A 6360-nucleotide genomic window follows, 5' to 3' on the forward strand; every position below is an offset into this window, starting at 1 on the left:
ATCGAACAGGGTCTTTATGTAGACAATGATATCCAAGTCACAATTTCCATGATACAAGGTAGATTTTTGTGCATTCAAATAAAGACCAGTAGCATTTGCAAATTTTCTGAAAATGTGAAAAAGGCATAACCAAGAAAGACGATACAACATACCCATAATCAACACGTCATCGACAAAAAAGCCATGTGAAATGTTGATGTTGTAGCTAATCTTAAGAGCCTGAAATTGATCTCGTTCCACTGCATGAGAGATGTGCAGGCTTAGGGCATCCATAGCTAGAATGAATGACAGGGGCGATAGTGAGCAGCCTTGTCTCAGACCCCGCCCAGCCCGGAAGAATTTTTAAGGATACCCATTTATGATCTCAGAATAATCAACATTAATGACACATGCCATAATCCAATCCACACATTTTGGTTGTAATCCAATTTTGTAAATGACCAGCCTAAGATAGCCCCAATCTAGACTGTCAAAAGCTTTCTTCAGATCAACTTGTAGAATAGCAGCATTTAGGTTTTTTGTATGGATGGAATGCAAGCATTCCTGTGCATTAGCAACATCATCATGTATTTGAAGGCCCTTTAGAAAACCATGTTGTTGGGGGGATATATGGCAGGAGAGAGTATCCTTCAGTCGGCCTACTATGGTTTTGGATATAATCTTGTAGATGAGGTTGCATAGTGAAATAGACCTGTAATCATCAAAAGAGATAGGAGGATTACGCTTCAGGATGAGGGCAATGTAGGTGGACTTGATACGATGGTGTATATGCCCAGAGAGTCTAGACTCCTCCGCCATTTGAAGTAGATCTTGTTTGAAAAGATCAAAGAAATGTGTGAATAGATCCACGGTACACCCATCTGGGCTAGGAATTTTGTCAGATTTGAAAGATTTGAGGACGTTGAGAAGTTCTTCTTCCGTGATGCATCTATACAGGGCTTCATTGAGTCCTGGTCAAACATAGTCGGGTCATGTTCTATTGCCCAAATGAGTTCTTCAGCAGTTATATTGTCCTTTTTCTCATAAGCAGTTTTGAAGTGTGAAATGGCGGCTTTGGAGATATTCTCCTGTGACTGAATATGGGATCCCTTAGCGTCTTGTATTTCCCAAATAGAGTTTGTCGTGTGCTGATGGTTCACAAAGCGGTGAAAAAAATTTGTATTCCTATCTCCCTCTATCCAGATAGCTCGACTCTTTAGATGCCAAGTTGCTTCTTGAGTATCTAAAATACGATTTCTTTTTACCTCTAGTTCCCGAATGTGTGTTCGGGTGGTAGCAGGAAAATTATCTGTGGCCATCAGGGTGAGAAGGGTGTCCAGTTCACATTGAATATCCCTGATTTCTCTTTCCATAGATTGTTTTTTATTTTTCTGCCAAGATTTTACGACGCCTTGGAGAGATTCCAGTTTTCCAAGAATATGTTCCATGGGAGATGAGTGAGTATCCCGCCCACAGTTCCAGGATTCTCGCACAAGTGTGTTGAAATCCGAGTCTTTTAACCAAGTTTTGTTGAATTTGAACGGCATGCCAAGGCACACCCGCGGCCTCTTCCAGGCTAGAGTAACAGGCCTGTGGTCGGATAAGAAGTTACTGATGATATTTGTCTGCACCTCTCCAAGACGGTCAATCAACTGCTCATGTATTAGAAAGCGGTCCAGTCTCTTGGCAATATACACCTCCCCTCCTCACCCATTATCCCAAGTAGGTGCCATTTCATTCGGGAAAATGTCCATAAAATTGTATGTAATAAGCGCATCTCGAAACATCCCAGCCAGAGGGTCAAGTCTCTTGGATCATCCCCAATTTTTTTTTTGAGAAAAAGTACAATTTAAATCTCCCACAGTGATAAGGGAGGCTAATTCCATTATACTAGAGGAGAATAGATAATCCCAAAAGATGGGTCAGTCCCTATAAGGTGCATATGTATTTAGTATCTGGATTCTTCCACCTAGGATGCGAATATGTCCCTCAAGTAGTATGCTCGCAAAACACCTGTATGCTTTAAAGCTGACCCATTTAGGGTCCCAGATCGCCACTAAACCACCAGAGAATTCCACTGCTGCGGTAGCAGATATATGCCATCCTGGGAGCATTTTCCAGAAATATTGTATTGCCTGAGGTATAAAGTGCATAGATTCTTGTAGTAAAATGATAGTAGGACGTAGTGAAGCAAAAAGACTCATGAGGGCCCAAAATTTCGGGGCATCCCCCAATCCCCGGATGTTTAGAGAAAGGATGAATGTCATGGAGAAACCATCTTGGGTTGCCGTGATCTAAGGGCCCGTGAGGTATGGATGTCGGCAATTGGCACATCAACCAAGAATCTGTCTGGGGGAGAGGAAAGGGGGATTTTTCTAGGTGGTCCCCTAAAATGTATGCTTCCACGGTTCTATGTCCCCCTGACAGTGATGTTGCTAGCCGATGTAGGGTTGATGTGGGGCTAGGTGATCCAATAGATTTGTGGATGGTAAGGGAGCACAAATCCAGGGATTTCCTATTCAGCAGAAAATCCAGGTCACTGCCAATAGAGTTTGTAGGAGAGTGTAGAGGCAAGTTAGGTGGAGTTACACTAGTCCTAGGCCCTTTACCCTGGTTTGAAAAAAGAGAGGGCGACGAGGAAGGAACATACGAAAAATGGGAGGTGGAAGGAAGTTCATGTGATGAGAAAGGAGTCGGTAAAGGTGGTAGGATGTCCAAGTTGGGATGGGTGGCATCCAGGGGCGAAATACGGCCCCGTATGGTAGGACTAGATGGGGCTTGGGAGTCCAGCTTTAGAGAAGATAGAGGGGATGATGGAATTGGAATAGGCAAAGATCCATTTAGTGAGGAATTCTGAGCATAGGAATGATGAGGAAAATAATTTCGAGAAATACTGGTGTGCCGCCAGGGAGAAATCGCATTCTGAAAAGTTGTTGAAGGTCGTCTTCCACCGTCACGACCCTTTGGATGATTAATGTGGGGTTTTCCATGTAGTAAATCGCCCGGTCGACGAGGGCATTGTGCCAACAAATGTCCAGTATGGTGACAGAGTGAGCACCGAAAGGGTACTCCCCAGAAATCTAATCTTTGTGATAACTGAGTCTCTCCCCAATGTAAATCAATGTGATCCGGGAAGCCCCCATGATATTATTTCTCAATTAGGATCCAAGCCACCCTTTTATCCTGTGCTCCCAAGCTGCGTGGGTCGATGTATACAAATTTTCCAATCACATTTCCTATATCCAAAAGGACTTGTTTTGTCCAAAGTTCTATAGGAAAGTCGGGAAGCTTCACCCAGATGAGTTTATTATGAGGTGTGTTATGGAGTGAATTATATCATATGTACCAATGGTGCAGTGCGAGGAAGATTTTCCCATTAATCCATGGCACTAATTTGATTTTCTCTAAGTCCTCCTGACTTAGGAAATGGAAGCTATACCACCCCTTCAAGATCCGAACAATAGTCAACATATACCCTAACATGGTTTTCCATTTTTTCCCCACCCAATCTCTCATGTCTGAGTCACTGAAATCAGCGAAATACCACTTGCCAACCAAATCTCATTTATGTAAGCTGGTAATCCTATCAATAAGCACAACATTCTCCAAAGATAGAGTAAGTGGTGGAGAGGTCGTTTTTATAGAGCGCTGCTTATTTTTGGAACGTCGGCCCCATGCAACTTGATTGCCACCCTGTGAATCGTGGGATGCATGGAAGCCACTTGTCGGACTAGCCTCGCCCAAGATATTGTGCCACGTATCCAGAGAATGTGGGCCTCCACGTTTTCGAGAGTCAACAAAATGTAGTAGTGACTCAGTGTCCATCGTGGCTCTGATGAGGGCCTCGTTGGAAGATGAGTTGGAAAGATGGTCTGCCATAAGCCTATGGATTTGAAATGACCCCAATGGAATATATTAAAAGGGTCATCTGACAGAAATAAATGTGGGTGATCCGGCAGAAAGGTAGAAATGATATAGGGGAGACCAAAAATAAATGCGACAGGCTCAGGATGCGGGAGGAATGTTTTATAAGGGAGATAACTCGTGTGGGGAATGAATCCACAAACAGCCAGGATAAAGATCGTCGTTAGAACAAACTCCAAATATGGCAAAAATTCTGAGTCTGACATGGATGTGCTAATAGGTTGCAAGACGTTGATTAACGAGGCATTCGGGGCACATGGGGGGATGTCCAACCAACATGTGTGGAGATATGGGCGTGATCCCAAAGGAGTAAGTGCCACCTACCACCCATAGACTGAAAACGGCTTGCCGGAGAAACAGATCGCCAGAGGAAAGTGGCAAGATAGGTACTAGAAAAGAGGAGAGTCTGGTAAAGAACCAGCGCTGAAAGGCCAAATTGGTAAGGATGCGAGGATGGTCGGTATCTGGGAGCTAGTTGCAGCAGCAACAATAGCATCCCAAGAAAATAACCTAGATGTTGCAGACTCTAAAACCAAAACGTTTGCAAGGTCTAGAGATAAAACAAAAACTAGGCCAACGAACACAGATAAATGTAAAATAACTAATAAGCAGACCTGGTCTATCCACAACGAGGGTATCCAACCATGAGTTTGAGGAGGATTCAGAATTGGTTGGCATATGGCCTATGCTGGTGGGGGAGATGTGTAATAACGATGCATAAAAGGATATATAGTGCAATTGCAAATATAAGCAAAATGTGATAGAGAGCAGAGTGAAAGAGGAAATGTAAAAACATGTTATATTGAAACCAAAAGCAAGCCTAAAGAGACAAGGAAGGAATCACAGTGGCTTATATAGAGTCAATAATTGACATTCCCAGGTATTAATGTAGTTTCTTAGGAAAAAGAAACATACCTGCAGCTTGTAGTGAGTGAACCAGATTGTGCCAGAACCGCTACAAGTCTGTCCACAATATGTCCACTTTGAGGAGACTGTTCCGTTCAGAAGCTTTCCCTATTAGATCTTTCCTCTGCAGAGTAAAACCACCTCAGCGAAGAAATAAAATTAACTATGTTGTTTCAGTATTCACCAGAAGATTATAAAACACAGATAAATGTCCAGTCAATCCTCACAGAAGACACTGATAAGCCCAATGGCCAAGCCTCTTTCACAGTCCACTCTATAAACCTCTTACACTTCTCACTACCCACCCGGCACGCACACATTGGTGACAGAGAATGCATCTTTTGAAGGTCACTTACCTACTTTCATTTTCAACCTACACATCCCACGTTCCATGCCAGCATTCTCGATTCACTAGCATTGCGGTTTCTATATCCATGTACTGAGTACTCATATCTCTATGATTTTTATTAATTAATAATAATTAAGAAATGTGTACTCTTTATTTAATTTAAAATTTCAAATAATAATATTTTTAATTTAAAATTAATTGTATAAATATTATTTTTATATTTTTATTATTTTAATAAATATTAAAAATAGTTTGAAATAACACTTTTTACTATTTAAAATATTTATTAGTTTTATTTAAATTAGGAAAAATAGCAAATATGTCCGCTTACTAAACCATTTTACTTTAAGAAATTAGTTTGTTATATGAAGAATAAGAAATTTGAGAGGAAGAAGAGGTTATTATATAATTAATATAAATTTGAGAGGGAAAGGAGGTTATATATAATTAATATTATATAATATATTAATCTAATGTTTAATTTTAAAAGAAGGCTATTTTTTAAGAATTGAAATTGAATTTATTGAGAAATCACTTAATTATTGACTATTTTGTTACTTTTAGGGTTATTTTGTTAAGCAAGGGTGTATTTTTGTTTTTTTTTTTACAATTATATTGATAAGCTAGATTATGGTCCCAAGCTCAATGGTATAGTCACTAATTTAGTTTCTTCTTAATTCTAAATCTACAAAGCACTGATGGATCAAATCATCAAATCTCTTGAGATGCAAACCTCTTTTAGAGTGACAAGAGATTTGATCCCTCTCCGGAGTTAAGATGGACTTGGGCTGGTATAATATATATGTAGTTGACATTAAAACATTTTATTTATAATTCACATTCTCCACATTAAAATGTTAAAACATGCCCTTTCATATTTTCCTCTATGCATACATTTAATTATTTTTATTATTAATATTTTCTAAAATATTACATATCAAATCCATATTAAATATTGAAAGAATTACAAATCTCCCTCATACATTGAATTAGAAAGCAGTTATTAATGGAATAAGAATTCTCTCAATCTTTCTCTCTCTATATATGTTTCATGTTAAAATCTTTTACTCAGCCTATGCATTGAAATATTTTATTTATAACCCACATTAAATTTTTCTTTGTTATTGATATTTTTAAAATCTTATATATCAACTCCATATAAAAAATGAAATAAATTACACATCTCCCTAGTTATGAAAAGT

The sequence above is a fragment of the Pinus tabuliformis genome, chromosome 2_1 (genome assembly GCF_031772625.1).
Source record: "Pinus tabuliformis cultivar Carrire ecotype Pingquan chromosome 2_1, CPIR1, whole genome shotgun sequence".
In the NCBI taxonomy this organism is placed as follows: Eukaryota; Viridiplantae; Streptophyta; class Pinopsida; order Pinales; family Pinaceae; genus Pinus; species Pinus tabuliformis.